General features: G+C 40.9%; 1 long non-coding RNA gene across 1 annotated transcript in view; it reads right to left on the bottom strand.

Moving 5' to 3' along the window:
* Nucleotides 1–2,425: 2,425 nt before the first annotated feature.
* The window catches only part of LOC122553433, a 33,483-nt gene continuing 10,610 nt past the window's right edge, over nt 2,426–25,298 (bottom strand). Inside the window, exons 3-4 of the long non-coding RNA XR_006312712.1 lie at nt 6,744–6,811; nt 2,426–3,759 (exon numbers count right to left, since the gene is read on the bottom strand). This is a non-coding gene — a long non-coding RNA (uncharacterized LOC122553433). The remainder of the gene's footprint in view (nt 3,760–6,743; nt 6,812–25,298) is intronic.

A 25,298-nucleotide genomic window follows, 5' to 3' on the forward strand; every position in this document is an offset into this window, starting at 1 on the left:
CTGAGATCTTGAGTGGGATGGCATTCAGGAAGAAGTGTATACACAAGGGGGCTTGGTGATTTATTAAGTCAGCTATGGACCTCACCATCATTGTCAAGGTGCATGGAGGAATATTGTTCCACTTTAAATAAGGCATTGTACATATCCTGGAACACATAATTTCCAAGAAAATAATTGCAGGCATGGGCTGTGATAGAGGATCTGGTGGTCCCTGCTCCAGCTTCCAAAGCAGCACAGGCCAAACCCACCCAACCTCTTACTGCTGCCAGAAAATGAGGGTTCTGAGATTTTTGTTAGCCTGCACTATATCAGTGCGTACAATGAACAGGCAAGCTCTCACAGCAGTCCACCAGGCTATGCTTCAGCAGCTAGTGAGGATTGTTAGAAGTACAAAACAGAGAAGGGATTGTCATGTTTGATGTGTCTGAGTAGTGTGTCACACATATTTATCCAGGACAATGGGATCCTAGCGTCTACCTTCCTTCCTCCTTCTCCTACTTAGGTATCCTTCAAAGCCCCAGTGGAACAGGCTGCGGCCCCATAATAGCAAGGCTGTGGAAGATGCAGCAGATCACAGCAAGCTTGGAGACACAGTCCCATGATTACTGGTGGCCTACTCCTGAGAGTCCCAAGCAGTAAAATGCTGATACTCTATATATTGGTGTTCCCAGTCCAACATAGTTTTGATTGGAGGTGCATTGTCCACTTATAGGTTGGGTGGTGAAGGGGAGTCACTAGTATCGCAGTAGTCCTTGTCATCATGCAACCAGCTTGCAGATCTGTGTGTGTCACTCATGCATGAAAAATAGAGGTCATTAACAGCACCTGCATGGTCTGAAGAGGTGATTTCTGGGCCATATGCCTATCAGATGCTGTTTAACATTACAGTCTGCACACACTGCATGCTTTCGGCACAAGCACAGCTTGCACTGGCACCTTACAGTCACTGTTGGTTGTGCTATTAGTGGCAGAAGCAGTCGAGCTGGCATTTCTAATGGTTTAGGCTTCTGAAAACTGGCTCCAGTCTGCAGCCAACTTCTGCAGCCTGTAACTGTTGTTTTTAATCAGGTAACATGAACCAATTCAACATTATCTTGGCAGGCATCATTTTATTCATTTTCCCTCTTCTCCTGGAGTAATTGACTCTTTCTTAAACACAGGCCCACAAGTGCCAGCTGTGGTGGAGAATCACTATGTGTAGCCTGGTGCAATGTCTGTGAACAAGCTCTTTGAACAAGGGTGATATCACACTGAGCTACAACACCCACATGGGCATGTCCCAAAAGGATTCATTAGATAGTATTTAGGAGCGGGAACCCTGATAGTTAATCCAGGCATCCAGAGACCAAATACAGCATTACAACAGCGGAAAACAGAATCAGGATGAGATCAGTGAACTCTGTCCTTACTGTGCTCTTGACAGGTTTAATATGTTGATCTTTGGCAATTGATTCAAACAGTAGAATTCTTTATTCATCATGTCACAGCCTTTTAAAATTTGAAGAAATCTCTATTAAATCTCTGCTGAGCCTTTTCTGCTGCGATGACAATGTTGCAGTATCACAAGTCTATTTTCTGTCATTGAGATACATTATTCATTATACAAGTGCCTAGAATGTCCTGTACGCATTTACATTTCTCCTGAAGGCAAAGCCGTAGTGGATGCATGTCTTCACCCAAGCAATAAATGTAACATGAGGAGAAATATATCGGGCAGTTTTATTGAGTTGAGTCGTGCAATGTTTTGGCAAAGTTTCATTTTCGTTGAGTTTTATGGAGGGTTTCTTTCTGTAAGGCCTAGCTAGTTTTCTCACACTATAGTAAAAAAAATTGCCTCATTAACTACCTAGCATGCCCCTATGACAACTCCTCTTCCAATGCTATCCAAATTCTCCCACTCACCACAGGCAGGGGTTCCTGACACTGATGTCACCTTCGAATGCCAACTAGAGTAGGGTGCATCTAGACAAGTTGGCAATCAAAAACTGCCCTTCACCATTATGTGTGACATAACAACCATAAACCTATTGTTTCTCAGGACACGGAGGTAGCACGGCTGACACTTACTTGCACATGGTACTGCACATTCCTACATTTATGGCTGTTTAAGTGCCAGGTCAAACAATGCTCTGTTCCTTTATCACATCCCATTTTACAAGGCTCTGTAAGTCAATGTTACACTTTTCAGAATGACCATCTTACCAGTGATGAATATGCGGCCATCTCCCTCACCAAAAGTGAACAGAAATCATACAAACAGAAGTTGCCTTTGCCTCTTGGAACACAAAACAGCTGCTTACATGTTGACCACCAACAATTTTGCCATCAACGGTTGATCACTGTATCTAGGTCACATCTACTAAAACTGTCTTGACTGACTTGTAGTGCCTGACATTGCTTTGTTACCTCATGCACAAGGTGCTGTTCCTCTTGCTCAATATCTTCATTGTCTTCCTCAGAAACCTGCATCCAGTGTCTAAGTTCATCAGCATTTATCACATCTCACTGTTGTCAGCTCCTATTGTCCAGAGTCCAGCATGCTAGGATTATGCTACACAATCTGTCCAGAGTGTACTGCATGGCACTATGAGGCAGTATCAGACTTGTCCAAGCAGTGGAACCTCACCATCAACTGGTCAATTGTCTGCTCCGCTTTGGCCCTTGTTGAAGAATGGGTTGCATTGTATCCACAATTTGCCTTAGTCAGGGGATTGTATAATGGAGTCATCAGCCATGATTGCATTGGGTAGCCCTTGTCTTTCAGTAGCCATCCTTGAAAGGCATCTGGATCCTCAAACACAGCAGGAGTACAGGTCATTGAGTGAAAATGCGTGTTTTCTTAATGCAAATTCGCTATAACACAATTGACGAATTGGGGACACTGTATCTAAAGCGCAACCTTTTAAAGTTAACACACGGTTATCACACAATTCTGGTCCAATTAGTTTAAGTGGTGCTGCTATTACACAATTTTCTTTCAACACGGGATGGCATGAAAATGGAACTACCACCTTATAGCAGAACTGACTGTGTGAGAATCCTCAAGGATGAAGGAATCCTGGCAGCTTCCAGAGTAGGGTGCGCAGACCTTTACAAAACGGTACCGTGATCACAGATTACTTGTATGATGGTGAAATAGAACTCTTCCTACTGACAAACTCCTTTCCAATACAATACAGCCCTCACAAGACAATGTGTGTGTAGTCATTGGCCCCTGCACCTTGGGAAAGCTAACTATGTTACTGTATCTTAGTGGTGGGCTGTAGCACTGACGTCATCACGGGGAAGCCAGATGTAGTGGTATGATCTGGCATAAATGCCATCATTCAATCTTGATGTATTTGAGGATGGACAAGTGAGAAATCCCACAAATGCTCCCCAGTAGCTCCTTGAAATGAACGAATCGCACAAACATTCAACATCGCTGTTACCTTGATGGTCACTGGGGGCAAGATGGTCACCTACCCTCCTGAATCACAGTTTCTGCTCCAGCAGCTGTCACAGTTCTGTGACATTCTCAGTCTACACGGACACTGCTCCTCATCTGTCCAGAGGAAATGGCATTGAGAACAAAATTTCCTGTGCCTCCTATGTTTCCTGTGCATCTTGAGGAAGCCTTCAGCTGCAACTGCTTCATTCAGAGGTTGTTCAGATTCACCTGCAGGTTTCTGCTAATCCTGGGACATTTGTTCCTCCTCCAATTCCTGCATCTTTGTTGCAAAACAGCAACTGTGACAATAATGCCAGCTGAGGTTGGATCTATCAGGCACAATTGTGAGGAGCAGAGTCAATACAGGTTCTTAGCAATGACAGCAATCAGCATCCACATTCTTTACAATGAAGACTTAACATACTTCCTCATGCAGTGACATGGAGTTATCTGGCAAGGAGGGACACGTATTCATCTTGCCACTTTGACATTGCACCTAATTCATTCACCAAACTCTAAGTGCTGCATGAGAACTGATCCCTTCTCCTCCCAGCTCCACATCACCCACAAGATGCATTATTGCATATCAGAGAATTTTGCATTTTACTTGTAGTTCAGGTGGAGAGGGAACCAGTGCTGTGCCCCTGTGTACACAATGAGGGTTTGCATTATCATTGTGGCCCCCAGCTACCTCCTTTAAGGTTGTCTGTGAACTTCTCTTCACTGAAATTTCTGATTTCAATTTGCAATGACAAACACAGTTACTACCACTGTTGTTTTGACAGAGGAGTGTATATGATGATGGTAGACATGGCCAGACTGTAGCGACAGGTCTCAGGAGATAAACATGAAAGTTGGCTTCTTTATTCAAGTGTTGGGTGAGAACTCAGTGAGGATTCAGTTGAGGGGGGCTGTCCATTAAGTGCTAGGTAGGTGGGGGCATGGGAGTTTGGTGAAGGGAAGATGACGAGGCTGAGCCTCATTCTCATACATTGCATGCAGTTTACATGAATGGTGATATGATTGAAAATGATTTAAACTCGCACCCTGCAGATGCCTGATTGACACAACTGCCCCTTGAAGACCTCCCATCATGAAGAGCTGAAGCCTGTCTTTTTTGCCATAGTTGGCTTTGCCCAGTCCGGGCATGATCACAGCCATTTTCCATTCAAGTTTGCAATTAGCAATCGGCAGATTATAGAAGACAGGTCACACTGGATGCTGAGTACTAGTAGGTAACCACCTATCACCCTATCTCCCATAGCACACTATATCCTCTCATGTACTGCCAGCTCCCCAGCTCTTTACAATGAATTCACTGCTCACCATCCTTGTGCCATCATCATCCCAGCTTGCAGCTTACAATCCCTAGCACTGAACCTATCCAGCTCCCTACCTCAACAGTGGTTTCTAATGTCTGTCTATGCCACATTCTGCTCATCTTCAGGGCTGACCATGGCCAATCTTCTGACCGCCTTGGATGACAGTCTGATGATGACTGACCAAACCGTCACCACTTTCCATAAAGCTTTCTAAACGGTGGTCTGTAAATCTCTTGATTGTTGGCACTGGACCAGCAGGACTAATCGTGACCCACTCCCTAGACAGTAGTGAGACAGATGTTAAGCCTGGATGACTGATTGTGCCCAAGTCCCTGGACTGAGATCAGAAGTTGCCCTTGCCTGACTGTACTAGGACACCCTCACTGACAGCAGCATTCCTTGCCTGGATTAGGCTGCTCCCCTTCTACTGTGAGATGTGGCCATTTGATTGAAGCATGTGCAGTCTGTTTGCAGTGCATTCTAAGCACTTACCAATCAAAAACATGCCTCTCAGATCTCCTTTAAACTTTCTCCCTTTTACCTTAAACCTATTTCCCCTTGTTCTTGACATTCGACGCTGGGAAAGAGATTCCGACTATTCATTCTATCCATGACTCTCATAATTTTGTAAATTTTTATCATCCTTCTTAGTTCAAGTGAAAACAAACCAAATTCGTCCAATCTCTCCTCATAGATAATATCCTCCAAATGAGGCAACATCTTGGTAAACTATTTCTGTACTGTCTACAAAGTCTCTCCATCCTTCTAATAGTTTGGTGACCAGAATAGTATACAATATTGCAAATGTGGCCTCACCAAAGTTCTATACAGCTACAATATGACTTGCCAATTTTTCTACTGTACATCCCAACCGATGAAGGCAAACATGCCATATTCCTTCTTGACCGCCTTTAACCACTTGTGTTGCCACATTCAGGGAACTGTCAACCAATATTCCTAGATCCCTCATATGCTGATACTGTAAATGTTCTGCCTTTCACTGTATATTTCCCTACTGCATGAGATCTTCCAAAATACACCAACTCACATTTGAGTGGATTAAACTCCATCTGCCATTTCTCCACTCAAGTCTCTGGCCTATCTATATCCTCTGGCAATCCTCCTCACTCTCCACAGCTCCCCATTTTTTGTGTTGTCCACAAATTTACTAATCAAGCCATCCACATTCTCCTCCAAATCAATTATATGTATTACAAATAACAGGGGTCCCAGTACTGATCCCTGTGGAACACCGATGGTCACACATCTCTAGTCAGAAAAATACCCTACCACCACTACTTTCTGTCGTCTGTGAATAAGCCAGTTCTGATTTTACCAGGTTATCACAGATTCGATGTGACTTCACCTTTTATATCAGCCTACCATGAAGGACCTTGTCAAATACCTTGCTAAAGCCCATGTAGTCAACATCTACCACCTTGCCCTCAATAATCATCTTTGTAACTTCCTCAAAAAAACTCAATCAATTTTGTGAGACACAATTTCCTGCACAAAGCCACGCTGCTTATGGTTAATAAGTCCATATTTTTCCAAATGTGTGTAAGCCCTACCCCTAAGAATCTTCTCCAATAATTTCCCTACTGGCTCACTGGCCAGTAATTTCCTAGATTATCCCTGTTGCCTTTCTTAAACAAAGGAACAATGTTGGCCATTCTCCAATCCTCTGGGACCTCTCCTGTGACTAAAGAGGATATAAAGACTTCATACAATGTTGCAGCAATTTCCTCTCCTCTCTCCCTCAGCATTCTGGATTGATCACATCAGGTCCCACTACTTGTCTATTTTAATGTTTTTAAAACACCCAACATTTCCTGCTTTTTATATTGGTATGCCCCAGAATATCAATATATTCCTCCCGAGACTCACAATCCACCATGTCCTTCTCCTTTATGTGTTGGTTCTGCTACAACACATGTTTCTTCAACATGAATTGGCTTTAACGTAAATTGTAGAATGCGGATTTTCCTTACCTGTATTGGCTGTAACGTGATTCCAACTCCATTAGTTTAGATGGCACTAACTATAACAGGAGATTGCACTAGAACAGAAATATCGCATTATATCAGAACCGACTGTACAAAGTATATGTTAAAGCACTTCCCCTGACTCCACACATTAATTCCGTACTTTGTTCTTGAGTGGATCTACTGTTCCCTAGCTGCCTTCTTGCTCCTTTTATGTGAATAAAACATCTTAGGACTTTCCTTAATTCAGTTTGCCAAGGATATTTCAGCCCTCCTAATTTCTTGCTTGAATTCTTTCCTGCTTTGTTTGTATCCTTTGAGGGCTCTGTCTGTCTTCCTGAGTAGCCAAGCCTATGTCACTTTTGAAGTTGTGACATCACCCAGGAGCTTTGCTCCTAAATTCAACTTCATGTTTGCTTTGATTGATCCTGCTCCTGATATGTTTGTCCTGCTGCCACTGTTCACCCCCAGGTTCAGTCTTCTTTGCTCTGTCACTGCTCAGACTGACCTCCGTCTAGACCTTGCTCTTCGGGTATTGAAAGGTTAGCCCAGCGTGAGATCAATAGCCAACTGTTTAAACTCTATGCATAGTTTCCCTTCACTCTTTGCAGCAATGCTCAGTCAGCTGTTTGATGGCAGTGAAATTTTGACAAATATCTGAGCTTTGCTTCATTCATTGTAAAAAGCACAGCCATCTGTTTGGCTATTTGAAAGGTGCAATAGATGGAGGAGTTTATCGACGCTTGCAAATATACAATGCAATACAGCACAAGAACATGCCCTTTTGCCCACCAATTTCTATTTCTTATTTAGACCAGTGACTTATTGTCATGCGCAGTATCTACCCTTCTGTTCACTTTACGTTCATGAGTTTATCAAGATACACTTTAAACATTGCCAACGTGCCTGCTTCCACCACTCCAGTGGCAATGTGTTCCAGGCACCTACCACCCTCTGTGTGAAAATCCTTACATGCAATCCTCCCCTAAATTTTCCCCATCTCACCTTGAACCTGTGTCCTCTTGTAGTTGACCTTTCCACCTTGGGAAAAAGCCTCTGGCTATCACTAACATATCCTGCTCTGCTGGGTTTGTTTACACCGCTCTCCAATAGAATGTGGATTTTATGTTTGGTGTCCTTACAAAATAATAATTTATTCTCTATTGGACACAACTGTCCAGAGAATTATTTTTATGACAAAAATAGTTTTATAGAAAACTTTTAAAGAAAAAATTCTTAATTTTCAGCAATCATAAACAATGGAAAGAAAGCAAAGAAAGACCAACATTTATATCATACTTTGAATAACCATCTTCCATAAGAATACATGCAAATAGGAGAAAAATATAGCCACATTACTTACCTTTCTATGTTGCAGACAGACAATCTCTCTCGTTCATGAGTACACATTTTGACAAGTAGATATCTTTGGAAGGGTCAACATTTGTTGACACTACTACACACTTCTTGAGAGGTCTTGAGACATGCTGATGTTCTTAATGGATTGACACTCGTTGATTAATCTTGACAGCAAGTAATTTCATCGTTGGCAGGAAAACTAAAACTGCAACCACTTTCACATTAACTTGGGAACAACAGCAATTATCAATGGGGAAGGAAGCATACCGTCAGAGAACTAAAATAGGATGAGAATAATTTTAAATGCTCATTAAAATGAAATGTCTATTTGTATCTATTAATACCTATTTATTGTATTATGATCCATCATTGTAGAATGCTTATCATGCATTCATTTTCCTTTTACATTTTATCTCTTTAGATTTAATATTACATGATGAAATATATTGGAATTATTCCAACATTTGAGTGTGTATTCCAGCAAGACTGAGTTTTGCAGTTTGTTCTACAAGCCAAATGCAAAGTTATACAGTTGCCTGAAGACATAAGATGTGATTTAACTATAGTTCCATGTTGTGTCTTAGCTGACATAACTGCAGTAATTTATTTGGAATTTTTTTTAAGGATTGGTTGACACAAGTTGCAATGACCTTCATTTATGTCTGAATTTTTTATATGTATCTAGTCCAAATTGATATTTTCTCTTTAATATTTAAAATGGCCAAAAGTGAATCAGGTAGTAATCCTCAGCCCGCGGAATGTTAGGAATACAGGATTTAGGAATGAGAGAGGGCAATTCAGCCCTTCAATTCTGCTTGGAGACAAAAAAAAACTGCAGATGCAGGAATCCAATGTAGGTGGCAAGAGGCTGGAGGAACACTGCAGACCAGGCAGCATCAGGAGGTGGAGAAGTTGACATTTTGGGTGTAACCCTTCTTCAGGACTCGGGGTGGGTGTAGGGGGAGCTGCAGATAATGGGGTGACGGGGGCAGGATGTTGAAGTGGTGTTAAGTGAAGACAGGCAGAGGGTACGACTTGGTTGGTCAATGGGAGGAATGAATCCAGTAGGTGGCTGGAAGGAGTGGAAAGGAGGGAGAATGGCTGGGAAGGGAGTCAGGGGAGAGGAAGGGAGGTTACTTGAAATTGGAGAACTCAATGTTGAGTCCTTCAAGTTGTAGGCTGCACAGGTGGAAGATGAAGTGTTTTTCCTCCAAATTGTGGCTTGGTTCATTGAGGCAATGCCGGAGACCAAGGATGGTCATGTTGGGAAGGGAGTGGGATGGGGAATTAAAATGAGTGATGACCGGGAGGTCCAGCTGGGCTTGCAGGCACAAATGTGGCAGACTGGGATAACGCACATTTTGGAAGCTCAATTTGGCTGTAACATCGCTGAAGAATTAGAGAACAGTATTTTTGAGAATGCTTGCCTCTGTTTACACTACTGCAATTTGGTCTGCATACTTCTTTCTGCGCATGCGCCAAAACCTCCGCGTTGTTCTGCTCAAGCGCGATGTCAGCACCAGTCTTTGTGCTGTTCTGCACGTGCGCCATGTCAGCTGCTGACAGAGCAGCTTTCTGTGAGGTACTGTATGAGAGCAGCTTTCTTATACTTTTTAAATGTATTGCGTTATATATACTTTGTTTCATTGATAAATATGAGTTCAACCCTCATTCAGGCTGTGCTATACATCGTGTTAGACTTTTGGGAGATTTTTGAGGGATTTTTTTGCTGGTCTGCCCCAACCCCACTTTTCCCATAGGTCCCATTATTTATTTATTAATATTATTTATATTAAGCTAGTTTTTATTAAGTGAGGTTTCACTGGAACACAACTATGGTTTTATGGGAGAATTACCTGTAATTTTATCCCTATTTTTCAGGTTGCAATGGACTGAAGCTCCGACTACTCTGCAGATGGAATGAAATCAACAGCTGGGTCAGCAGGAGAGATCATCAGCTGAAATTTCTCTAATTTGCTTTGTATTCCTGGAATTATTTGGATGTCAGCAGAATACCCAAGTCTAGATCAATATAATGGTCAAAATGAATCCCACAGAAGATATTTAAGACTGAGAATTGTCCCAAAACACCACAAAACATTTAAGGTAGCCTCAATAAAACTGGCCATCTGTTGAAAGGGACAACAAAGATCTCTACAACTTGGTCAAATGTTAATTATATTCTTCTCTCTAGTGATGCTGCCTAACCTTTTTGATGTCTCCAGCATTTCCTGTTCTTATTTTCGATGTCTAGTATCTAACAGTCTTTGCTTCATTTTTAGTTTACAATTCTGAGAATAGGTTACGCAACTATTTGATGATCAAATGCTGGGTCTTACTAGTATTAGCTGGTGTTAATTGCCTTTAGGAACATGAGAACAGGAGAAGACCATTCAGCCCCTCGAGCCTGCTCCACTTCTCAATAAGATCATGGCTGAGCTTTGGTCTAACTTCATATGTCTATCTTGGACCCATATCCCTTGATACTCTTGCTTAATATATTCTTTTCTCTATCTCAGATTTATAATTAACAAATGAATTAGCATTGACTGCCATTTGAGGAATAGAGTTCCAAACTTTCACTACTCTTTGTATGTACAAGTGCTATGTTCCTGATGCTCCTACATAGGGCAGTTATGATGGCTCTGTGGACTCTTTAAGTACATTGATAGTTACCCTCCCTATGGGCCAGAAGGTCTAGGTTCAAAACCCATCTGCTCCAGAGATGTGTCATTATATATCTGAACATGTTGAGTCAAATATCTACAATAGTTCTGAATTGAAATATTTTCACTGACAGAAAAGCCAAACAACATTTCCTCCATAATTATGATCAAAGCAAACTTTAAGAAAATTTTGGAAAGCAAAAATGTTGTAAAAATAATGGGATGCACTCCTTTGACTTGAGTTAATTATTTATAAAAGAGTAAATTGCCTTGATATCTGTGGTAATGTGATTGTATTTCCTCATTTCATTTCTGTTATTGATAAATCTGATTGATTAGATACATACAGTTTCTAAAAGCAGAAGGAATAACTAAAGGTCATTAGCCAACTGGGAATCGGATTAGCTCAGTTGGCTGGATTGTTGGTTTACAAAGCAGTGTGACGCTAACAGCGGGGGTTCAATTCCCGTCACTGGTTTGAGGTTACCATGAAGGACTCTCCTTTCTCAACCTCTTCCCTTACCTGAGGTCTGGTGGCTCTCAGGTTAAAGCACAATTTGTCACTTCTCTCTAATGAGAGAGCAGCCTCTATGGTCTGGTAAGACTATGGCGACATAACAACATTAGCCAACTCACTTCACCTTAAGAGATTTACTCCATCGTTAAAAATAGATAACAGAAAGTGTCCTTGAAATTAAAACACTAACCAGTTGTTTGAATGAATTGACTACAGAAATGTCAGGCAGAATATATGAACAAATGACCCCTCAGTTGTTGTAAATATGGGTACCACCCTCCCTTGGTATGTGCCTGTAACAGCTGCATAACAAATGGTGCCACCAACCCAAATAGTGATAGGAATTCATCTGGACTAAGTGATTGAAGCATATTACACAAAACAATGCATAAATATGTTATTTAGCAACACAGAGCTTAAACACTATTAAATCAAATAATTCAAATTAAAATGAATTTTTAAAAATTAAAAATTTAGAAAACCCAAAATTAAAATAAAATTTTGTTTCATCTATCACTCCATAACAGTGTGCTATGGCAGTTTGTCAATAGACAATAGACAATAGGTGCAGGAGTAGGCCATTCTGCCCTTCAAGCCTGCACCACCATTCAATATGATCATGGCTGATCATCCTTAATCAGTATCCTGTTCCTGCCTTATCTCCATATCCCTTGATTCCACAATCCTTGAGAGCTCTATCCAACTCTTTCTTAAATGAATCCAGCGACTGGGCCTCCACTGCCCTTGGGCCAGAGCATTCCACACAGCCACTACTCTCTGGGTGAAGAAGTTTCTCCTCATCTCTGTCCTAAATGGTCTACCCCGTATTTTTAAGCTGTGTCCTCTGGTTCGGCACTCACCCATCAGCGGAAACATGTTTCCTGCCTCCAGAGTGTCCAATCCTTTAATAATCTTATATGTCTCAATCAGATCCCCTCTCAGCCTTCTAAACTCAAGGGTATACAAGCCCAGTCACTCTTTCAGTGTAAGGTAATCCCGCCATTCCAGGAATTGACCTCGTGAACCTACGCTGCACTCCCTCAATAGCAAGAATGTCTTTCCTCAAATTTGGAGACCAGAACTGCACACAGTACTCCAGGTATGGTCTCACCAGGGCCCTGTACAGCTGCAGAAGAACCTCTTTGCTTCTATACTCAATCCTTCTTGTTATGAAGGCCAGCATGCTATTAGCCTTCTTCACTACCTGCTGTTCCTGCATGCTTACCTTCATTGACTGGTGTTCAAGAACACCCAGATCTCTCTGTACTGCCCCTTTACCTAAATTGATTCCATTTAGGTAGTAATCTGCCTTCTTGTCCTTTCAATTAATTGATTATCTCAAACATTACATATGCTATCATATGCCACACATTTCCTAAAATACTCATTTATATTGAACCCTTGTAATGGTGCTTTACTTAGTTAGATAAATGCTTACTCAAATCTACTTTAATGTACACTGACTCATACAGGGTTATTTCATTATGTTGCAGATCAATCAGAGCTTGTCTAGACTGCTGGTAAATTCAACTGGATATTATGCAGTTATACTTCCCCATTATTTTATGCACAGCTAAATAGTTCAGTATTGATATAGATTTTTCTACTTAATGTCATTTAACAAATACATTTACAAAAATGCAATTGTTAAGTGCTATCTTCATGTGGCCTGGGAGTATTCTTCATTGCCTGAGTGCATGATGTGTTGAATTTGTTTGTAACCTTTTTTCTAGTAGTAAAGTATTTGTTGGCATTTGAGAAAATGGGTGGCAATATGGAAATGTACTTCAAAATTTATTTTTCAACCTAACTGAGTTGTTTGGATAATTTCACTAATTTCACTCTTCTAACAAAAGCCAGGCTAGAAGTTCCCATGGGTCAGAAAATTAGTTCTCCAGTTTTGTCACTCTATTTCCTATTCTATATTTTCTTTGAGCTTGAATCTCACCTGAGATTAAGAGATTGGCGAATGCATCTCCACAAAACCAGCGTGGTTCATAGAGCAGTATCTTATATTTGTGCCAGACAGAATATCAATTCAGATGCTTATTGGACTATAAATCTCAATGTTGTGACAGTAATTTCAGTTTCTTCACAGAGCAGTAAAAATTACAAGTATTACTATAGTTGAGTTCACTCAATTTATATCTAGGATGGGGGGGAGGGGGGTCTTTTGAAGGGCTGGACAAGGTCTGTATCCATTGGAGTGCAGAAGAGGTCACCTTAACGAGTCATAAGATCCTGAGAAGACTTGACAACACAGACACTGAAAAGATGCTTCCCCTTGTGGGTAAGACTAGAACTATGGGACAGTTTAAAAACAAGTGTCTCCCATTTAAAGTGGTGAGGAGGAGGAGTCTCTGTACATGAAGGATTGTTAGTCTGTAGAACACTCTAGTCCAGAGAGCAGTGGAGGCAGAGAAATTATATATCAAATATTTTCAGGTCAAAAGTCGCACGACAGCAGGTTAAGGTCCAACAGGTTTACTTGAAGTCACAAACTTTCAGGGTGCTGCTTCGTCAAGTGAAGTCCCTTCATCACTTCAACTAACAACAGAGCAGTGGTCTGAAAGCTTGTGATTTTGAATAAACCCATTGAACTATAAGCTGGTGTTGTATGACTTCTGACCTTCCCACTCCAGTCCAACACCAGCACCTCCACATCATGGCTACCATTAAATATTTTTACGGTAGAAATTTATAACTGATAGGGTATAGGTATTGGTTATAGGGTAGGTGGAAATGTGAATTCAATGCCAGAACAAGATTAGCCATGATCTTAGTGAGTGGTAGAGCAAGTTTGAGGGTCTTAATGGGATAGTCCTGCTCTTAATTTGTACAACTATATCTTACATCAGTTGTTAAATTAACATCCTAGAAGCTACAGTTCAATACAATCAATAGACAACAACAAGAACTCATTCATATGCTGCCTTTAACATAGTAAAGCATCCAAAGGGTCAGTGAAACAGATCATAACTCCAAATCACTTAAGGATGTATTGAACTTTAATGTACAACATGCATTTTACAAAAAAAAGACATACAAACCAAAAGATGACTGAGAATATAAATTCAGTGGCTGTCTAAAATTCCTGTGTGGATTAAACTGGATCATGAGAAGAATCATAGGAATGTTCCACCTGATAGTCTAAAGCAAACTTCAGATACCAACATGTCAAAGGGAGAAATACCATTCAAAAAAATGAATGGTAGGAAAGGAGGTTAAATCTAACTGCGACTTTTGATCTCTATGTGCTAGTATGCTGGAGAACTGACGTGCTAAGGGGATGTATGGTTCAAGTTCCATTGTTCTAACACTGCCATAGCTGAGAGATTCCACCAGAAATCCATGTGCACAGGTAAAAAGGAATAAAGTCTCTTTCTGATTGCTGAAAGTAAATTGGCACAATCACAGTGAAGAAAACTAGACAAACTCCCTTCACCTAACTGCAGAACCAAAAATCGTCAAATAACTGCTCAACTGCCAAAGTCAGCACTACTGGAATCACACAATTTAATTGCGTACGTGTACACGACTTGTGATGAACAACACAAAGATTGATTCACGTATTCACTTTAAACATATATCTTTTCGTGTGTGTGTGTGTGTGTCTTACGTTGCATTATCTTTTCTTATGTTTGCTCTTTAATGTAAGGAAGCCTGGTTAAATCAACTCCTTTTAAAGTATAAATACATTTTGGCTGGAAAAATGGCATCCATGAGGAACTTCACCTGACTGTGACCAATCTCGAGGAGGACTGAATAACAAATGAGAATGCAGGAGCACAGGCATTTGGCCACATCCCACCCGGAATCATAAACAACTGGGAACGCTCACCCAGGGACCTGTTGTAACAAATTACAGAAGCATATCTGGAATTGGACTCACAATGAAACTAATGAAGCAGACTGTGGGAAATAAATTGAAAGAATCTTTAAAAACTGCACCAAGGTTTCCTAAGTCTGTACTACTGAAGGACAGAAAACTCAACATTGAATGCCAATGCTTTCCAAGGACAATTAGGGGAAATTACTTTTGAAAATTCGAAGGTTCTGTCCTTGAACATTTAATGATTTTTGCATGGCACTTGGGATTAGAATTTCACCGAAGAGATCCAAGATGGCAGCGACTCAGCAAGTCTGAGTCTATAGTGCTCCTCCCAAGACCTAGGCAAAGTGGGCCACCCTCCTCCACCACACTCACCAAATCGATTAAAAATAGCTTTTACTTAACGTAATTAGTGGTTCAGTACTAAATTTCAACAGTTCAGTCTCCAGTAAAAATGACTAGGGGGAAAGGAGCCCGCAGCTCTCAGCAGGCAGGAACCCCTCCCCCACCCTCCCCAGCTGCAGCAGAGGCGTCCGCAGCCACCCCGGGGGACTTACCCACTGTGGCGAGCCTCGTGGAAATAATCTCCAAACTCGATGCGAAGATCGATGCTTTCATTGAAGAGTCCCGAAGTCGATGGAATTCATTTTTGGCCGCGCTACAAAAGCACGGCCGAGACATCGAAAAAATTGAATGCCAAGTCGGAGGGGTGGAGCTAAAGGCCGCGACCTCTGAGGCCATTGCAGAATTGGCTGTGGATCGGGTCCGGACTCTCGAGCAGCAAGTCCGGACCTTAGAGAATCACATTGATGACCTCGTGAATCGAGGTCGTTGAAAAAATATTCATTTGTTGGGCCTTCCCAAAAGGGAAGAAGGAGGCCAGCTTACAAGGTTCCTTGAAAAGTGGCTTCCACAGCTTTTAAATCTGGAGGCTGGATCAGGCCAGGTAAGGTGGAATGGGCTTATCGGGTTGCAATATGCGAGCCCAGCTTGAACCAGCGTCCCCGCCCGGTCCTGTTCCGGCTGCAGAGCTATAAGGTGAGGCAGATGCTCTTGGAAGCCTCTAGAAATCTTGGGAAAGATCCCCAAGCCTTATAAAGGATCCAAGATTATGTTATTTCAGGGCTTTTCCCCAGCTTTGGTCCAAAAGAGGAAGGCGTTTGATGAAGCGAAGAAGCGTTTAAGGGACTTAAACATTCAATATTCCTTGCGCTACCCAGCTATACTACGCTTAAGCCACGAAGGGTCTGTGTATAACTTCGGATCACCGGAGAAGGTCAAGGAACTTTTGGACTCTCTTAGATAAATTATAAGAGTTAATTGATGTTGTTTTGCCCTACCCCCACCCCGGTTTACCCCCCTTTTTTTTTCCTTTCATTACCTTACTGTTTAATATTATCTCCGGGGGGTGGGAAGAAGGGTTTATTTATTCATCCTTTACTTAGCGATTTTCTTTCCCCCTTTTTTTATATATATATATAGGCCAGGGGATCTAGTTAATGTAGATGGGGGGAAAGTGGCTATCTTATCTTATTTTATCTTTGTCCTTGGGAGCGGGGTTGTTTTCCCCTGTTATTTTGTATTAATATATTTAATTATTATTTGTTGAGACTGTAATTTTATAGTCATATATGTTCATATATGGTATTAACATTACCAAATATATCCAGGTGTTGGTGTGGGTGGGGGTGGATAGGGTACTCACTGTTAGTTCTAGTTCAGTAGTATACTTGAATTTTCTTTATCCTATTGTGGGGTACCTGGGTCAAGGGTGGGGCACTGGTTGGGAGAGGCTATGATGGGTTTTTTTTGGAAAGGAAGTGATGCCCCCCGGGAATAAGGGGGAAGATCTCAGTTTAAATACATTTTATACCTTTTTTTACTATTTAGAAATAGTTTTTTATTATATTGATCTGAATGTACTAAAGAGCTTTTATTTTTGTGTATTTTATATGCTCTATGCTCGGGATGTTTTGGATAGAGTTTCTTCTCCCGGAGGGTCTCGGACTTGCCCGGTGATTATGGATGATCGGTTGATTAAATGGTGTGCCTGGAATGTCATGGGGAGTAATTCACCAATCAAAAGGAGGAGAATACTATCAAACCTCAAGAAAGAGAGGATCGATATAGCTCTCCTATAGGAGACACATTTATTGGATAAAAGAATACCTGAAATTACGACAGGAAAGAAATTATTTTCAGTTCTCTCTTTCTGTGCAGGGAAAAACATTTTGGTAAACTGGGTGGCTGAGGGCCCTTATGGACTTTTGAGTCAGCACAGAATAATTATGGAATATACTCCCCCTGACTTCCTTATGAATATGATGCACCAGGAGAAAAAGCCAAATTATTCCATAAAAATATGGCAGCCCTTCTTGAATTACACAAATACAGATATCTCGGTCATCCTACAAGGGCCTTTATTTAATTGAGAGGGTGAACCTGGCTGGTCCAGGGCCCCCTGGGAGAGGAATCCCACATGAATACAGGTTTTGTTGTGATCTGATGTTAACACATTTCGAGCATGTATATCACTGCTCAATTTATGTGTTATCCATTGGGTTTTTTTTTCTCTTGAATAATGTAAGAATTTTAATGATACACTCTGGTTAGTTGTAAGTTAGATGAGTAGTTAGTTGAGGTTTGTCTTTTTTTTTCTCTTGGTATTTCTATTTTCTTGTTTAATAGATTTTGGTTATAATTTGTTTAAGATTTAACTGTATATCAATGTTTATACTTGGGTTTTTTTTTAGTTTTCTTTTGTAAAAGTAAAAACATGTTAAATTTTCAATAAAAATATCTATAAAAAAAAAGAATTTCACCGAAAAGCCTGAAATTTTAAATGGTATGACCGACTCTCTGTAGATGGAAATGAAGCTTGAAGAAATGGACAGAGTAGTGGTAGAGAGATTTAAACTGAAGCAGTGAAATTTTGAATTTCAAGAAAAGGAAGGAGACGCACAGAGAGATAAAGAAAGAGAGGAAAGGGAGAGGGAGGAACAGGGAAGTGCATGGAGAGGAAAACAAGAATTTCAAGATAGAGAGAAGGAAAGAGTGCCTATACTAAAAGAGTTCGAGCTGAGGGACAGGAATCCACCAGTGCTCCAACTTAATTGCTAAAGCAGGGGAAAGTGAGGACTGCAGATGCTGAAGGCCAGAGTCGAAAAGTTGATGCAGGGCATATGCCCAAAATGTTGACTCTCCTGCTCCTCGGATGTTGAATGACCTGCTGTGGCTTTTCCAGTACCACACCTTTTGACTGTTAATTGCTAAAGTTACCCAGTTTGCCCATTTAATCTCTAGGATTGAGGAAGCAGTGTTGGAAGCCTTCTTTCAAATGACAGGTAAAATAGCCAGTCCAATATTGGTCCTTATTACTGTATAGTAAACTTGCAGGGAAAGAAATATTTACAAGCTTAAGAGGCTATCACAAGGTTTTTGCCTTCGTGCCAGAGGTAAATGTCATTGACTGTGGTAATGAAAAGTGCTATTCCAAACAAGTGCCAGTTAGTGCCAGGCATGTATCATCAGAAATTTACTATCCTCAGGAAATGGCTTGATCAGACCTAACTTGAATTTGAAAGTCCTAAGGAGCTTGCTTCAACCAGTGGTGTAGTCACCCGAATCAAAAGACAATTAAAAAATCATCTAGAAAATAAGTCTTCTTGAGGAGTTTAAAAACTCGAGACACTTCCTGAAAAGCACACACCTATAAAAATACAGATTAATGAGTATCAGGCAGCTAGCCACCTTGGTTGACGATTATGAGGTAATCCAAAAACCCCTGTTCTAGAAGAGACTCTTCCATAGTCGCCCACAACCACTGGCAACAGTAATAGGAGATTGAATACATATGGGAGAGAGGGAAATGCTGCCTTCTTATATGCCTTCATTATTTCTTGATTCATACTTTGCCCGACAGTGAGACAAATCTTCAGGGCCTTTGGACAGCTCTTATCCATGATTTCTTTCTCTGGCTATTCCTTATTTTCACCCAACCTGATTCCATATCATAATTTATTGCATGTACATCACTACTCACCACCACACAGATACATTCCTATATTGACACAGGTACACCACATTCATTTCCTTTTTCTCTATTCTTCTGGCTTGACGAATACCCTTGGGTATTGAGTATCCTATTTTGGTCACCCTGCAATCATATCTCCACAATAACATGCAAGCCATAATTATATATTTCCATTTGTGGCATCAAATCATCTATCTTGTTATAAGTGCTGGGTGCATTCAGGTAAAGAACCTGAAGCTTGACATTTCATTATTATTCCTTCTGCTGATTCTAATTTCTGCTGCACTCTATGTATATTTTCTATGCCTTTCTGTCATACTTTGATTCTCATTTTCCTCTTCACTACTCCGAATATACTCTCTCATTTCTTGTTGATTTTTAAAATTTTATTTCAATCAGACCCTCCCCCCCTCCCACACCACTGCCACCAACAAAGCCCTATCTATAACCCAAGAGTCACCAGAACTCTAATCCTAAAATGGTTCAAATGAACCCTATCTCAGTGGAACAGCTCTTTGTTTCCCCAGCGCTGCTGCCAGTGCCCCATGAATCAAAACTCTATTTCAACGACACCAATCTTTGAGCAATGCATTTACTTCTCTCTTATTATTTACCCTCTGCCAATTTGCAAGTAGTTCAGTAGTCCAGTGCAACAGACTCAGAAATGCCTGACACCTTTCAAGAGGCTGAAGGCAGATATGCTTGCAGGTCTGAATTTTGACCAAACATTCGAAGTAGCCATCAATACAAGCAACATCAGAGTAGGGGCTGCTCTCCTCCAGTAACACAATCTTGGGATATTCCAGACAATGCAATTTATGAACTTGGAAATGGCCATTTCAAAAACAAAATGCTATATATTATTTTTAATAACATCTTGACTTTCACATGCAATATCTACTATGATCACAGCAAATGGAAAATTAATTCTGTAGAGTCACTCTGAATCCCTAAAATATATTATCATGTTTTCCAAATCTGTTATAAGCTGTAATGTAGTTTAAAAATAATTGCTCACTTTATAAAAGTAAAGGTTGCAAATCTTTTGTTTGATCTCTCAATTTCTACAAAGACGTATCACAAATTATAAAGCTTGTGTTGTTACTTATATATGAATTTCAATTTTTCCATAACAATCACTTCAGCTGCAAACTCTTGTGCATCATCAAACATAATTAAAGCGCGATAAAAGCAAATTACTGTGGATGCTGGAACCTGAAACCAAAAGAGAAAATGCTGGAAAATCTCAGCAGGTCTGGCAGCATTTGTAAGGACAGAAAAGAGCTGATGTTTCGAGTCTAACTGACCCTTTGTCAAAGCTAGTTTTGCCAAAGTATAGCTTTGACAAAGGGTCAGTTAGACTTGAAATGTCAGCTCTTTTCTCTCCTTACAGATGCTGCCAGACCTGCTGAGATTTTCCAGCATTTTCTCTTAGGTTTCATAATTAAAGCGTGACTAGCAGAGAAAAGTCCATAATTTTATTGCACTACATTTCAGGTTGGAATCAGATCACTTATTCAGTTAACAAAGTCAGCTACAGCTTAGCATCCTGCTTCCCAATTTCCTGGTCCATCTCTGAAAAGGAGAATTTCTAGTTGAAGCAATCTCAATGGAAGATAGAATGGCTGAACTATATATTGATTTCTAGGGTTTAGCAATGCTGCCCTTCAGTTGATCTCTTACCTTGAGGTCCTGTTGTTGCTCTGAAGGATAGCAGTGAAATAATGTTTGCCAAGACTGGGATAAGGAAGCTAGACTCTCAAAGAGCAGAAATGAATGTTAGCAGCTAAGGCATTAACAGCAGGAGTATGATCCTTCAAACATGAAGAAAATGCAAAAAGAGTTTCACAAACCTCAGGAAGGCAGGAAAAGTGAATGCCAAAACACTTTCAGGTGCCAAGAGTTTGGTATGGAGTTTGGTATCTTGGGGCATAATTTAAACTGATTGGCTGAATTTGAATTTGTTTTTATTGTGTTTCATGGGAACCCAGCTGCTGCTCTTTGTTTTGATCACGTGTTACATTGCTACCTTGTTCAGGACTCTGTGCTTTGTCAGTCCTTGCTAGCTTTTCAACTCTCTTAAAGGTACAGTGCATCTCTACACCTCTACACTTTCAACCCTGGCAACATCTTTGTACATCTTTTCTGGACTCTTTCACAACATCATTCCGACAGCAGGAGACCAGAACTGCATGTAATATTCCAAAAATGGACCAACTAATGTCCAGTACGGCTGCAACATGACCTCCCAACTTCTATACTCAACACAGTGACTAATCAAGGTATGGCTTTGGTGGCCCTCAGAATCAGCAGGAGCCTCATTTGGCTCAAATCAGGATTCTAAACCATGAGTAATATCACAAACAACACTGAAATATTGTCAGTTTAAAGATTATTTTACATTAATTCGATTTGGTTGAGCTCACCTCCTTAAAAGTATCGAATTAATCACTTCAAACAATGTAGTTCAAACACAGAGATATACCATCAGGCAAGACCAGGAGACTGAGTTAATAAATAATATCAAGCCTTGTTCAATATCATCAAATCAGATGATACCAGCAACTAAATTCTATTTAACTACAAAAAAACAGCAAAATCCGTTATACTTGCCAGAAATACACGACAGAATTCAAATTGAATATTCAATAACTGAGCTTTCAACAGAAAATCTCTTTCTTCCTTGAGACACAAGTGCCTTCAAGTTTTCACACAAACAGAAAAAAAATTGTTGAGACTGTCAATACCTTTGGATTGATATAAAAACTTCAACACTGATACATTTCATGCCTCATTGCCCCTGTTATCTTGAGAACCTCTAACCATGCACATCAAACATGGTGTTTGAAACTTTTATTTAGTAGTCCCTTTGGGATCAATGTATTCTTATTTAAATATTATTGTTAAAACTCAACTCATTAACAACTTGGCAATGCTTAATTTATTGGATGTTCACTGTCTGTATAAGTTGACTTAAACATAAAACAATGGAGTATTTTAGACTGACTGCTTTATCTCTTAGAATTTACATGTGCACCTGTATTTTACAATGCAAAACAACATTAGCTTAGAACCTAGAGGTATCTAGTTTCATTGTATTTGCACAATGTGGATAAATTCCATTTTAAAACACAAGAAGTTATTAAAATTTGTAAAAATGAATAAAAATACAGTCTTTACTCATTTGTGATTAGTAATTAATACTTAATTAGTCATCTGGTAGTGCAGAAGTTGAGTAGAGCTGAAAAAAGACAGTTTGTCAAAACTTTTCATCTTGTACTTATAAGGACAACTTGTAAGAATATTGATTCAAGGAGAAAACCAATATATAAACTGTATGAGAGGAGTATGCTGATTGGTTAGCAAGTAGACTTCGATTAATAGATGTGGCGGTGCAAAGAATGCACCATAGAGTCATAGACCTTTCAGTCCAACTCGCCCATATTCTATATAAATCTAGTCCCATTTTCCAGTATTTGGCCCATATCCCTTCAAACCCTTCCTATTCATACACTCATCCGGATGCCTTTTAAACATTGTAATCGTACTAGACTCTACCACTTCCTCTGACAGCTTATTCCATACACGCATCACACTCTAAGTGAATAAGTTGCCCCTTAGGTCCCTATTAAATCTTTCCTCTCTCATCTTAAACCTATTCCCTTTAGTTTTGGACTCCCCAGTGAAACAGCCTTGCCTATTTACTCTTTCCATGTTCCTCATGATTTTATAAACCTCTATAAGGTCACCCCTCAGCCTCTAATGCTCCAGGGAAAAGAGCCCCAGTCTATTCAGCCTCTCCCAATAGCTCAAACCATCCAATCTTGGCAACATCCTCGTAAATCTTTTCTGAACCCTTTCAAGTTTCACAACATCCATTCCATAACAGGGAGACCCAGTAATTTCTTACTGTATATTATGCAAATGCATCTAAGTCCTTAAATTGGTCACTCTTGGACCTGAACAGTACCCATTTTGCCACAGATCTCAAAGGCCGGAGTAATAGATGGAGCTGGCTGTTTGATGCTGCTACTATACAGCAGCAATGTAAGTGGTGCTCGGCACTAACAGGATGCTGCTAAAAGGACATTCTACCTGTCACACAAATGAGTAGTGCATGAATTTGAGTGAGTGTCATGCCTGGTACACAGGCTGCATATCTGAAAGATTGGTGGATCAAATCCAAACAACATGTCCATTTAGATGTTTGCCCTAAGCAGGTTACTGACTGCGACCACTAGGACTTATAAAAGCACACAAACCAACAGCCACACTCAGACAACAACTCACCAGAACGAAGGACCCGATACCCAGCATGAGCAAAACTAATGTAGTGTACAAAATCCCATGCAAGGACTGCACAAAACACTATATAGGACAAACAGGAAGACAGCTAACGATCCGCATCCACGAATATCAACTAGCCACGAAACGACACGACCAGCTATCCCTAGTAGCCACACACGCAGACGACAAGCAACATGAATTTAACTGGGACAACACTACCATTATAGGGCAAGCAAAACAAAGAACAGCCAGGGAATTCCTAGAAGCATGGCACTCATCCACAAACTCCATCAACAAACACATCGACCTGGACCCAATATACCGGCCACTACAGCGGACAGCTGAAACTGACAACCGGAAGCGGCAGGGACAGGCCACTATAAATGCCGGAGGAAACACCACAGAAGCGCTTCACAGGAGGCTCCCAAGCACTGAGGATGTCACCTAGACAGGGGACGAAACGTTTGCAACAAAAACTTCCAGCTCGGCGAACAGAACCACAGCAACGAGCACCCGAGCTACAAATCTTCACCCAAACTTTGAAGTTCATTCTGCCTATTTTCTGTTTGATGTAAATGATTAGATTAGATTTCCTACAGTGTGGAAACAGGCCCTTCGGCCCAACAAGTCCAAACTGACCCTGCGAAGAGCAACCCACCCAGACCCATTCCCCCCTGACTAATGCACCTAACACTACAGGCAATTTAGCATGGCCAATTCACCTAATATGCACATCTTTGGACTGTGGGAGGAAACCGGAACATCCTGAGGAAACCCACGCAGACATGGGGAGAATGTGCAAACTCCACACAGACAGTTGCCCGAGGTGGGAATTGAACCCAGGTCCCTGGCACTGTGAGGCAGCTGTGCTAACCACTGAGCCACCGTGTCACCCTCATATGGAAAACAGACAACAAATTTGTTGGTGGAGGCAACATACAGCACATGAAGTTCATGGCTTCCTTCATCCCTAGAAGTGTAAGATTCAAAGTAAGTAAATGTGCGATTAATGGCCTCCACTGCACTGAATAAGGGAGTGTCAGATTTCAATACTTGAATGCTGTTTAGATCTCTTTCTGGATAGCACATGCAGAAATATCGAATGAGGAAAAGATTAGGCTGTTCAGTGCTGCTAACTTTCATTAAATCATCTGCTTTTATTTGGCATTCGGTCTTACGGATGAAAATGGCAACTCAGTGAGGCACCAGAGAGCATCAATGGCACCTGCAAAACATATTTTATAAGAACCAATATTTTCAAAAGTGAAATGGGAACCTTGGAGGTAGAAGTAGAAATAAGAGAGCCGTTCCTGAGGAAGGGGTGTTGCCCAAAATGTTGATTCTGCTGCTTCTTGAATGCTGCCTGACCTGCTGAGCTTTTCCAGTACCACACTCTCAACTCTATTCTCCAGCGTCTGCAGTCCTCACTTTCATCTAAAGAGAGCATTTGGTCCATTGGGCCCTTATTAGCTGTTTGACAGAGCCATTTAACTTAGTCCATACACCAACAGATAAAAACTTCTAATAATTAGATTAGCTTACTTACAGTGTGGAAACAGGCCCTTCGACCCAACAAGTCCACACCGACCCACTGAGACCCATTCCCCTACACCTAACACTACGGGCAATTTAGCATAGCCAATTCACCTAACCTGCACACTTTTGGAATGTGGGTGGAAACCAGAGCACCCGGAGGAAACCCACGCAGACACAGGGAGAATGTGCAAACTCCACACAGAGAGTCGCCTGAGGCAGGAATTGAATCCAGGTCTCTGGCGCTGTGAGGCAGCAGTGCTAACCACTGTGTCACCGTGCTGCCCACAATAATAGCCAAATATGTGGGAAACTATTGTGCACTTCTCTCTAG

This window comes from Chiloscyllium plagiosum, chromosome 10 (assembly GCF_004010195.1).
Source record: "Chiloscyllium plagiosum isolate BGI_BamShark_2017 chromosome 10, ASM401019v2, whole genome shotgun sequence".
NCBI lineage: Eukaryota > Metazoa > Chordata > Chondrichthyes > Orectolobiformes > Hemiscylliidae > Chiloscyllium > Chiloscyllium plagiosum.